A 13810-nucleotide genomic window follows, 5' to 3' on the forward strand; every position below is an offset into this window, starting at 1 on the left:
AGTGTTCTCTGCCACCACAACAAGAGTTTTACAGCAAACTCAGAGGATCTGGAATCACTGATGAAGATTATCACCATGCCCAATTGATGTGGAACAATTTAAAATGCCAGACATTTGGTGATTATCACAAGGCTTATTTAAAACTTGATGTGGTTCTCTTAGCCGATATACTGCAGACATTCAGAAAATCTTACATGCAAAATTATAAACTGGATCCAATGTATTTTTACAGTGCACCAGGCCTAGCATGGTCTGCAATGTTTTTAAACACAAAAATGCAATTGGATCTGATCCAAGATCAAGATATGTATCTGTTTATGGAACAATGTATAAGAGGAGGCATGGTGCAATGTTCTCAGAGATATGCCAGAGCAAATAACAAATATATTCCTGATTATGATCCAGCACTGCCATCAAATTATATACTGTATGTAGATGCCAACAGCCTCTATGGTTATGCTATGATGGATAAACTGCCATATGCAGGGCTTGAGTGGGTTGAAGATTTCAATATTGAAGATCTTAAGGATTTTGATGACAGTGACTATGGCCTGTTCTTAGAGGTTGATCTGACAATTCCAGATAATTTACACAACACATTTTCTGATCTGCCCCCAATTCCTGAGGTTGAGTGCTCACCTGGCTCTAAACAGAAGAAATTGATGATGACTCTAGAGCCAAAACAGGATTATGTCATATATTACAAAAACCTCCAGTTCCTAATGAATCATGGTGTTCAAGTAACCAAAATTGGCAAAGTTTTGAGGTTCAGGCACTCAAGATGGTTGAAGCCATATATTGATACAAACACAGAGCTTCGAACATCTGCAATGAGCCAATTTGATAAGACCTTGTTTAAATTGATGGTCAATTCTGTGTATGGCAAAACCATAGAAAATGTCAGAAAACATACTGATGTTAAAATAATTACTGACCCCAGCCTGAGCAAAAAATTGATAGCAAAGCCTAATTTCAATTATAGAAGAATTTATGATGAAAATATGGCACTCTTCAACATGAAAAAAACAAAGATTAAGTTTGATAAGCCTATTTATGTAGGGGCTGTGATATTGGAATTGGCCAAATTACACATGCTGGAGCTCTATTATAATGTGTTGAAGCCTTTTTATAAGGATTGTGTAAAATTGATGTACATGGACACAGATAGTTTTATTCTTGATATTCAGACAGAAGATGTTTATCAAGATATGTCACAGCCTGCATAGCTTGAATATTTTGATACCAGTGAACATACAAAGATTCAACCCCACAACAAAAAAGTGCCTGGCAAGTTAAAAGATGAGGCACTTGGTGATGTTATTGTGGCATTTGCTGGGTTAAGGGCCAAGATGTACAGCTTTGAAACATGTAGTGGTGTTGTTGCAAAAAAAGCCAAGGGCATTGGCAGAGTAACTGTAGACAAAGAGCTTGAATTTGAAGATTACAAAAATTGTCTCAAATCATGTAGCACAATCAGAACATCAGAATGCAGAATTCAGAGTGTGGATCACTTGTTGACTACAAATGTTGTAAGAAAAATTGCTCTGGACCCACATGATGATAAGAGATGCATTTTATCATGTGGCATACATACTCTACCATGGGGTCATTGTGATTTGAAAAGTGGTAATCAATGCCCAATTACAGAGCATGATTTGAAATAAATAAACATGCTAATGAACTTATTTGGGTTCAAAAAACAGGCTATTATGGACCTACACAGGCAGACTGTATAATTGTTTACCATATTTACATATATAATTATTATCATGTAATAATTCAACAATACACTTGTAATTGCAATCCCTAAATCTCTGTCTCAGAAAATATAGAACAACCTCACTTGTGTGTACATGCTCTGGGCAGCTGACAAGATCTGGATTAAAATCTTCACCACTGTACAAGTTTCCATCATCTGTTGTGACAAATTCAACACTCTCATCTATCAATTTTCTGTTAATTTTATTGAAATATTTGTAGTGCTTCCAATTTGAGCTCTGCTCTGTAATCATATACATCCTATACTCTGCATGCAATTCATAGCAATTGTTGAACCAATAATTCTCATACAATCTCAACATACAATAATTGTGATAAGACTTGTCTTTGTAAAAATTAACAAAGAACCCAACAATCCTCCTGCACCTGTTGTATACAATTCTTTCAAACTTGCTAAGCATCTTGAGGAACAGGTACTGGAAGCACCTGTCACTGGCAAGCACCCACTGTATTTCAGTTTCATTCTGCACAGCAAACAGGTCATACTCAGACAGGCCAGAGAACCTAAGCTTGAACTCATCAACAAGGGATTTGGATTTTATGTATTTCAAAATACATCTTCTCTCAAAAAAATCTTGTGTTCCCATCACACAGCAATATTGAACAGGTGTTTACCACAGATACATCTGTAGTTGTATAAATTTAAAGAGTTAATATTCAACAAGATAGGGATTAAAATTCTTCCTACTACAAATTCCTATTATTTGTTTCAAAAAATTCTTTTAAAAATCTCCAGTTTGCACTCTAATCTGCAATAATTTCTATCCTGTAATTTGGAGAAGATTCATAACAATTGCTAAACCAACACTTGTAATAAGGGGTGTAAGGGGTGACCTTCCACGTAGGCGCCCAAAAGTCAACCTCACTTCCACGTAGTGCACCCTGGACTAAAGACTAACGAGGCTCTGGCGACTGGCACTATGGCCAGTATAATTGTGTGTGTGTTGTTCTGTTTGTTGTCCTTGTGTGTGCTGAGTGCCCGTTTACGGCCTCAGCTTTTAACAGAAGTCAGAACATTTTAACATTTTTAGTTATGCAACGCTAGAGTTGTTATTTGTAATGATAAGGGGCTGGCCCCCGTATAATGTGACGGGAGCAAAATAGCCTAAGTGCTGACGCTCCCAAAATTTTAAATTCAAATCAAATCAAAAAACACTTGTAATAAGCAATCATTGTAATAAAAGCTGTTTTTTTTTTACAAAACCAACAAATATCCCTACAATCCTCTTGTACTTGTTATACATAAAATTTTCAAACCTGTTAATAATATTAATAGATACTGGAACAGGCAATCACTGGCAAGCACCCACTGCACCTCAGTTTTATTCTGCACTGCAAACAGGTCATGCTCGGACAGGCCAGAGAACCTAATCTTGAACTCCTCAACAAGGGATTGGGATTTAATATATTTCAAAGAAAAAATTCAGAATCCATATTTATTTATCTTGATTGTTGTGTCTGCTGATGATCAGGGCCGGCTGCTGCGGCTTGATGCTCTGCTGTTAAACCTGAAATATTGAGAACATATCTCAGTTAAGTGTTGTCTCAAACTTAAGGAAAGCCCACAACTTGCACAAAATCTCTGCTCCTCTATACATAGGAGCTGCTTTTTGTAATTTATATCAAGTGATGCATCTTGTAAATATTTGATTAATAATTATCTTACCTTCAGCTGCTATCTTAGAAACTGCTTGATTACACCACCTGTGAAAATAAAATAAAATTTAAAATTTCTGCCAATTTTTACAAATTTACTGCTGTTTATTTGGCAGCCACAGTTACCTATACCTACCTGTACAATTATTACAAATAAGCAAGCAGACAGCTCTGCACCAGAAATACAACTGGCCTAGAATCAGGATCCACACAAAAAATGCCAGCAGTTAAAATTGTAGAACTGCACCTCTGCTCTTGTTGCAGGAAAGCAAGTCTGCACCAGAAATACAACTGGCCTAGAATCAGGATCCACATAAAAAATGCTAGCAGTTAAAATTGAAGAACTGCTCTTGCTGCAGGCAACTTCTGCTCTTGGCAGGAAAAGGCAAACATGTGCAAACATAAATACAACTGGCCTAGGATCCACAAAACTGCACCTCTGCTCTTGGCAGGAAAGCAGGCAAACATAAATACAACTGGCCTAGGATCCACACAGAATTTTAAAACTACACCTCTGCTCTTGTTGCAGGAAAGCAGGCAAACATAAATACAACTGGCCTAGGATCCACACAAAATTGTAAAGCACCTCTGCTCTTGTTGCAGGAAAGCAGGATCCACACAAAATTGTAAAGCACCTCTGCTCTTGTTGCAGGAAAGCAGGATCCACACAAAATTGTAAAGCACCTCTGCTCTTGTTGCAGGAAAGCAGGCAAACAGGTCTGCACTAGTACAACTGGCAAATACCAGCACTCACTTCTGCTCTTGTTGCAGGCAAACAGCTCTGCACTAAAAATACAACTGGCCCAATAAAACTGCCCATCTGCTCTTGTTGCAGGAAAGCAGGTAAACAGGTCTGCACTAAAAATACAACTGGCCCAATAAAATTTCCCCTCTGCTCTTGTTGCAGGAAAGCAGGTCTGCACATCCACACACAAAATGCCAGCTGTTAAAATAGTAAAACTGCTCTTGTTCTACACCAGAAATGCAACTGGCCTAGAATCAGATCCACACAAAAAAATATGCCAGAATTTAAAATTGTAGAACTGCTCTTAGGCAAACATGTGCAAACATAAATACAACTAGCCTAGGATCCACACAAAATTATAAAACTGCACCTCTGCTCTTGTTGCAAGAAAACAGGCAAACAGCTCTGCACAAATACAACTAGCCTAGAATCAGGATCCACACAAAAAAAATGCCGGTATTTGCAGAATCAGAGCTTTTAAAATTGTGGACTTGATTCAGAATTTTGTAGAGTGGGAACCAACTCTTCCATGGTAAGTATTCTTTTAGATTATAATTACCTTGCCTTCAGCTGCTGTCTTAGAAACTGCTTGCTTACACCACCTGTGAAAATAAAATAAAATTTAAAATTTCTACAATACACAATTACCTATACCTGAACAATTATTACAAATAAGCAGGCAAACAGCTCTGCCCCTCTGCTCTTGTTGCAGGAAAGCAGGCAAACATACAACAGGCCTAAAAAAAACTGCCCATCTGCTCTTGTTCCAGGAAAGCAGGCAAACATACAACAGGCCTAAAAAACTGCACATCTGCTCTTGTTGCAGGAAAGCAGTCAAACATACAACAGGCCTAAAAAAACTGCCCATCTGCTCTTGTTGCAGGAAAGCAGTCAAACATACAACAGGCCTAAAGAACTGCACCTGGAAAAAACATACAACAGGCCTAGGATCCACAAAAAACTGCCCATCTGCTCTTGTTGCAGGAAAGCAGGCAAACATCAAACAGGCCTAGGATCCACAATACAACAGGCCTAGGATCCACAAAAAACTGCCCATCTGCTCTTGTTGCAGGAAAGCAGTCAAACATACAACAGGCCTAAAAAAACTGCCCATCTGCTCTTGTTGCAGGAAAGCAGGCAAACATCAAACAGGCCTAAAAAACTGCCCATCTGCTCTTGTTGCAGGAAAGCATACAACATGCCTTAAAAAACTGCCCATCTGCTCTTGTTGCAGGAAAGCAGGCAAACATACAACAGGCCTAAAAAAACTGCCCATCTGCTCTTGTTGCAGGAAAGCATACAACAGGCCTTAAAAAACTGCCCATCTGCTCTTGTTGCAGGAAAGCAGGCAAACATACAACAGTCCCAGGATCAAATTGCAACAACTCAGGAAAAAAACATAGTAAGTATTTTTTAAATTATAATTACCTTGCCTTCAGCTGCTGTGTTAAAAACAAATTATAGAATAACCACCTATAAATAAAATAAAATTAGAATTTACCAAACATATCTACACCACTATTATTGCATTTTTACTCAGGCAAACAGCTCTGCTCTTGGCAGGCAAACAGCTCTACTCTTGGCAGGCAAACAGCTCTGCTCTTGGCAGGCAAACAACTCTGCACCTCTGCTCTTGAAGCAGGAAAGCATGCAAACCAGGCAAACAGCTCTGCATTAGGAAAGCAGGCAAACAGCTCTGCACCTCTGCTCTTGAAGCAGGAAAGCATGCAAACCAGGCAAACAGCTCTGCTCTTGGCAGGCAAACAGGCAAACAGGTCTTCACCAAAAATACAACTGGCCCAGAATCAGAATCAGTGAGACCACACAGAAAAATGCCAGCATAGCTTTGAGAATTGTAGAACTGCACATAACATCCTTTGATTCAGAATCAAAGCAGCAGTTCACCTTGCTTTCCCTGTAGGGTGGTGGAGCTGATGGAACCAACTCTTCCTTGTAATATTCCATGCTTGGGTGTATATACAAACCTGAGTCACATCCACCGGATAGGTAATATTATTCACAGAGCTGTTAGGAGCTTAAAATATTTAGCTGGCAATCACAAGAAACTGCTCTTGTAGGCAGTGCCACCAAGCAATAATATCAACAGAACTGCTGTTGTAAGCAGGCAAGCAAGTCTGCACCTATATACAGGAAAGCAAGTCTGTACCTCTATAGAAGTAGAATCCAAGCCTGAGATTTACCTGCTCTTGCAAGTCACATCCACCCGGTAAGTAATATTGTGAAGAAGTGAAGCCAACAGCTCCTCTGCATTGCAGTAATACCCGAGTGAAATGTGGAGGCCCCCTTCCTCTAGATTGAGAAAACACGCACAGGCCTCCTGGAAGCCCCCTTCCATAGGCTCCTCTGCATTGCAGTAATACACATGCCGGGGAGGTTACACGTGCCGAGGTCACTACATGGTTTCAAAACATGCCTCGTGGAAGCCCCCTTCCACTAGATTGAGAAAACACGCACAGGCCTCATGGAAGCCCTCTTCCACTGTCTCCTCATGGAAGCCCCCTTCCACTAGATTGAAAAAAAACATGCCTCGAGGAGACCCCCTTCCACTGTCTTCTCGTGGAAGCCCCCTTCCACTGAGAAATAGCATGGCAGCAGAGAATCAATACTTAATTATTTCTCCGATACATGCATGAACCTGCTTCTATCAGCCTCTGCATGTATTCTTCTTCTGAAAATCTTATACAGAAATTTTCTAAACAATATATACCCAGATATACTGTACAGCAGCCTTCTTGTACAGCTGTGAGCAATTCTATGTCTGTATAGCTGTGAGCAATTCTGTGTCTGTACAGCTGTGAGCAATTCTGTGCCTTGTACAGCTGTGAGCAATTCTATCTGTACAGCTGTGAGCAATTCTATGTCTGTACAGCTGTGAGCAATTCTATGTCTGTACAGCTGTAAGCAGTTCTGTGCCTGTACAGTTGTAAGTACAGTTGCTTGTACAGTTGTAAGCAGTTCTGTGCTTAGATACAAATATATAGCTTGATACATATAATATAGAGCAGTTTTAATATTATTTACATAGTTATTGCTCAATACAATTAAACTGCTTACAGTTGTACTCTAACTTAAGCATAACTGTTTACAATTGTACAATACAAACCTAAAATTAGGATTAATTTTAATCCAACAAGCACAACTGCTTCCAGCTGTACAGCTCTATTCCCACACCTGTACAATTGGGCATATCACAGCTGTACAATGCTCTGGGCATAAAACTTTTCACAGCTGTACAATGCAAAACTTCTCACAGCTGTACAATGCTCTGGGCATAAAACTTTTCACAGCTGTACAATGCTCTGGGCATAAAACTTCTCACAGCTGTACAGGCATAAAACTTCTCACAGCTGTACAGGCATAAAACTTCTCACAGCTGTACAGGCATAAAACTTCTCACAACTGACAGGCACAGAACTGCTTACAACTGTAACACAGAACTGCTTACAACTGAACAGGCACAGAACTGCTTACAACTGTACAGGCACAGAACTGCTTACAACTGAACAGGCATAAAACTTCTCACAACTGACAGGCACAGAACTGCTTACAACTGTAACAAAGAACTGCTTACAACTGAACAGGCACAGAACTGCTTACAACTGAACAGGCACAGAACTGCTTACAACTGTAACACAGAACTGCTTACGACTGTACAGGCACAGAACTGCTTACAACTGTACAGGCACAGAACTGCTTACAACTGTACAGGCACAGGACTGCTTGTAATTTTCTTAAAATTGCTTACAACTGTACAAGTAATAAAATTGTTTATTATCCCCGCATATGTGAGCCTAAAGGAGAACAGGAAATACTCTCAATCAATAAATTGATCCCGGTGCATGTTTTTCACCTAATTGAGGCCTTTCATGCTAACTTGATGGATACTTCTAGGTTAATTGCCTGTATATAGATTGCTGAGGAAACATGTATTGAATATGCCAGAATCAAGAAGACATGTTTGAATATGATACAGGTTACAATTCTCAGCTTCAATATTTACAGCCATATAAGATCAGGGATAGAATATTACAATATGAGGGTTGTTCCTACCCTTTTCCTGAAACAGGGTATTCTCAGTGCAAGCCTACAGTTTTGAAGTTGTTTTTGTAAATTTTGTTGAATATGATACAAGTTACAATTCTCAGCTTGAATATTTACAGCCATATAAGATCAGGGATGGAATATTACAATATGAGGATTGTTCCTACCCCTTTCCTGAAACAGGGTATTCTCAGTGCAGGCCTACAGTTTTGAAGGCTGTTTGTTTTTGTAAATTTTGTTGAATATGATACAGGTTACAATTCTTAGCATGAATATTTACAGCTATATAAGATCAGGGATGGAATATTACAATAGGGTTGTTTCCACCCTTTTCCTGAAACAGGGTATTCTCAGTGCAAGCCTACAGTTTTGAAGGCTGTTTGTTCTGTAAATTTTGTTGAATATGATACAGGTTACAATTCTCAGCTTGAATATTTACAGTCATATAAGATCAGGGATGGAATATTACAATAGGGTTGCTCCCACCCTCTTAATTCTGAGTTCTCAGTGCAGGCCTACAGTTTTGAAGGCTGCTTGCTTTTGTAAATTTTGATCCTAGGTATCTTATATTCCTGGAGGTGACTCGGCATGGCCCACTGAACAACATACTCAAATTTTGAAAAAAATCAATAATTTTGTTTCTCTTATAACTCTGAAACTACTGATGCTAGAGACATGGGGCTTGGTGATTTTTCATAGGCATGCCAAAATGCAACTTTTTGATCTCTACAATTTTTCAAAAAAATCTTGTTGTTCTCTAGATCCTGAATAACTCGCCTATTTTTCAAGATAGAGTCATGGGAGTTGTGTATTTCAACTCTGTATGATGTTTAGAAGTTTTGTGAAAAAATCGATAATTTTTTTGAAATTTGTGATTTCTCAAAAACTACAAGTGCTGGAGACCTGGAATCTTTTCAGGTGGATTCTGTGCATGATTCTCTATATTTTAGGTCTCTATAATTTTTTTGATAGATGCAATATTTAGGCTGTAAATGTCCAATTTATGTCTGTTCTATAAAATTCTATTTATTATATTGTCTTAGTACTAGATATGCAAGTTGTGCCTGGTGCCCAATTGAACTTAAACCGGAAGTGGACCGGAAGTGACCGGAAGTAGACCGGAAGTGACCGGAAGTGGACCGGAAGTAAATATGAGTGGGTGTGGGTGGCTCTTATGAGCATTTTTGGCTTAGTTTTAGGTGTAGTCAAAACAATATCAAGGGGGGCATATTTTTGACAAGCTTATGGACAACAAACTGAGAGATTCAGCCTTTGCACACTTGGCCAAATCTGTCTGAGGGGGGTTCTTCATTTCTACACTAGAATTCAGAATTCTTTAGATTTAAATATGTACACACATGGCCGATTGGGGTATATGGGCGGGCATCTTGACATTGTTTTAAGTGTTGAGGGTTCTTCATTTGTACACTAGAATTCAGAATTCTTGGGGTTAAGAGCATATCACACTTGGGAAATTGGGGCATATGGGCATCTTGGCATAGTTTTAAGTGTAGCCAAATCGGGCTGTTTAATCAAATGGGCTCTTCATTTGTACGCTATGTGTGTCCCAATAATATCATCAATACTACTACTAAGGATGTTACCCTGTTGAGACAAGGATGTTTGAAGCTGAGACAGAATTTCCTAGACATATGCAAAATCGACATTTTCAAGGATTGCCTCACAATAGCATCTGCCTGTTCACTAATTTACAGGCAGAAATTTATGCCGGCTAACACTAAAGGAATAATACCTAAAGGAGGTTACCATCATGCAGATCAGATGTCCAAGTTCGCATTGAAATGGTTAACCTACGTGGAAGAACAAAATGATGAAATACTTCTTCACGGCGGACGTACTCGTGAAAAATATGTCATAGGAGAGCGTTACAGAGTGGACGGCTATCACGAGGAGACGCAGACGATGTACGAGGCGCTTGGCTGCTACTGGCATGGTTGTCAACGCTGCATATCAATTAACAGGGGTATGTATCCGAAAGGTGACGAAGAAGATGAAACCGGTCAGGATAGTAACAGTGATAAACATAGTGACTTTTGAACACTGCAGCCTTCAGATACGAGACAACGTGTCGTAAACTTGAGGCTCTACGTTCTGAAGGATACCATGTTGTCACAATGGGGGAATGCGATTTCAAAAAAAATATTGCAAGCAGATCCTGAACTCGATAGACATCTATCGACACATCCTATCGTTTGCTGCATTCCTTTAAATCCACGAGATGCCTTATATGGGGGAAGAGTTGAAACAGTCAGGACGTATTACAAAATCAAGGAAAATGAAAAATACAGTACTATGATTTTACAAGTTTGTACCCTTATGTGAAGAAATACTGTGCCTATCCTGTCGGACATCCTACCATATTTATAGGAACTTCTATTCCTTCGGTAAATGAGTTTTTGAACATGGAGGGGCTCATAAAATGTACTGTTCTTCCACCAAAAGCCCTTTTACATCCTGTTTTACCTACAAAAATGCATGGAAAACTGATGTTTGTCTTGTGTAACGAATGTGCTATCAGATTAAAATGTGAAGGTACATGCAGCCATTCCGATGAACAACGCGCACTTTCGGGGACTTGGGTCATCGCCGAGGTGCGTAAGGCTTGTAGTTTAGGCTACAAAGTGCTGTCCGTATCGGAAGTGTGGAAGTATGAAACATCGATGTACAACCCTGTCACAAAAACTGGAGGACTTTTTGCTGGTTATGTCAACACCTTCTTGAAAATAAAACAGGAAGCGAGCTGTTGGCCTTCATGGTGTCAGAACGACGAGGATAAGAAGAAGTACATACAGAAATATTTCGATAAGGAGGGTATTCTATTGGAAGAAAACAGTATCGAAGTCAATCCTGGTAAACGTACTCTGGCTAAACTTTGCCTTAATTCTTTATGGGGCAAGTTCTGTCAACGGGACAAACTTTCCCAGACGACCATCATCAAGGAATCGAAAGATTTTCTCGATAAAATGACTGATCCAAATATAATGATTGGAGGAGTCGTATTCATCAATCAGGACACCGTTTTAGTGAACTGGAAATATGTTGAAGAGGCTGTCAGTCTGAACAGGAAAGTAAATGTTCCTATCGGAGCCTTCACAACATGCCATGCTCGTCTGAAACTGTATGAACTTCTCGAAAAATTGGATGACAGGATATGTTATTGTGATATAGATTCTGTAATTTACGTAGATAGTCCAGAAATGGAATATCATCCCCAGACAGGTGACGCACTAGGAGAACTCACCGATGAATTGGCAGATTTCGGACCCGATGCAGTTTTTGAACAGTTTGTTTCAACGGGACCGAAAAGTTACAGCATGAAAATAACAAAACCGTTCTCCGAACCGCAGTATATCTGTAAAGTGAAAGGAATCACATTGAATACCTCCACATCGGAATTGGTCAATTTTGATACCATGTGCGACATGATAAACAATGAGCAACCTGAAGTTATGGTCGAAAATATTTTCAGGATCAGAAGAACAAAACAGTTCCAAGTAATCAGTACATATGAAAAAAAGCTGTTTCAGCCGGTACTGTTGAAACGACGTTCCGACGATGAACATTTATCGTATCCCTTCGGATACTGTGCTGACTAAAATATGTCTGTAGCGGTCCAGAGGTTGAACCCTTCTTCGGACAGTCAGTGTATAAAATGTGTTTACAATGTGCCAGATCTTCATTTTTCTTCAAATCTCCAGTATAAAACATGTTTCCTAAACTTTCCCATCCTTTCACCATGATGGTCTGCGGAGCATCAGGAAGTGTAAAAACTACTTTTGTGACAAATATGGTCGACTCCATCGTTCATCTTGTCGAAGGACCCGTCAAGAAAATCGTATGGTGTTACGATCAGGAAAACAGTATTCCGCAAAATCTTCGAGATGTACAATATCATAAAGGGATCGTCGATTGGCAGTCGTGGAACGGAAAAACCCCTACTCTCATAATCCTGGATGATCTTATGATGGTTGCTCAAGGAGAAAAAGTCGCCGACCTTTTCACAAAAGGCAGTCATCACAAAAACATTTCGGTGGTGTTCATAACACAGAATGTTTTTCATCAAGGGAAAAATTGCAGAGACATTTCGCTGAACGTAAAGCATTTTGTTATTTTTAAAAATCCGCGAGATATGAACCAATTCACTGTGTTTGCACGACAACTTCATCCTCACCGCATGAAGGAACTCGAAAAAGTATATATAGATGCTACCACTCAACCTTTCAGTTATTTGTATATTGATCTTTCACAGTCAACACCGGATCCTTTACGTTATCAGACAGACATTTTTAACCAGAATTACTCAACTGCATATCTTCCTAAGGAATGTTTAAAACATCGAGATGAGGAGAACGAGGAAAACACGTACCAAATCACGTTCTAACAGGGATGGACATTCGTCTTCTTTCAAGAAACATTCACCTTTCTTGCACGTGTTGAAAAATTCACCGACCAAAATCCGTAAATCATTATTGAAAAATGCTCCGAAAAAGACAATTCGTTTCATCAGCGAATGCTGCCTGAACGTTTTAAAAGAAAACGTGAAAATTAAACCGTCCACAAAACGTCGTCTGACACCTTACAAGTCGGTCTTACGCAATCTCGTGAAACCGAAAGTGAACATCGAAAAACGAAGAAAACTTCTTGTGCAAAAAGGTGGATTTCTACCCTTACTTCTAGGTTCTTTGTACCGGGAGTACCGGGTCTTCTCGGTACTCTCATTCCTCATTGAGAAATGACATCTTCCTACAAAAAGATGATCGTCCTTTCACCGGAACAGCTAGCACGTATTCGTGGTTCCGACTCGTCTGTAACTCAGAAATTATCCGTTCTGGATAAAAAAATGAATGATATTCTGAAAATGAAAAATATATCAGACGATCAGAAATGGCGTCTTTACAGAAAGGAACTGGACGAGTATTTATGGCTGAGTCGAAAATCCAAAGAACCATTACAAATTCCTATTGTTCAAGATAACGACGGTTCTTCTACTATTTCGCCAGGATCGACGTATTTTCCTCCGAACCTAGCATAGACGTTACCCCGTAATACACGTCATCAGTTACAAAATATCATCGACGAGTACCAATCTACGGCTCAACATTTGATAGACGAACGTCAGGAAAAAACACTTCCTGATCCGAAGACGTTGAACTTCTCAGCGTCGTCAACGGAAAGCCCTGGACCGTCTCATCGACAGAAACAGAAAAAGAAGAAGAAAGCGGCTGTCCGTGTTTCCAGAAAAACTACACCGTTTCTGAGAACACCTCACGCATACAAGCTGGTTCCTCTGAGAAAAAGCCGTAGACAGAGAGATCAGTCATGGGAGTCCCTAAGTTAAAACACGATAAAATCCTCACCAAAATATATTACGATCCCCGACACCGTGCTTCATTCTCATCTGTAGATCGTTTATGGAACGCGGTACGGGATAAAAATATATCCCGCAATACGGTGAAAAAATGGTTGATGCACCAGGAAACGTACACTCTCCACAAACCTGCAAGGAAAAGGTTTCCCCGAAATCATTACAATGTGTGGAACATAGAC

The sequence above is a fragment of the Lepisma saccharinum genome, chromosome 10, assembly GCF_977018435.1.
Source record: "Lepisma saccharinum chromosome 10, izLepSacc3.1, whole genome shotgun sequence".
Classification (NCBI taxonomy): domain Eukaryota; kingdom Metazoa; phylum Arthropoda; class Insecta; order Zygentoma; family Lepismatidae; genus Lepisma; species Lepisma saccharinum.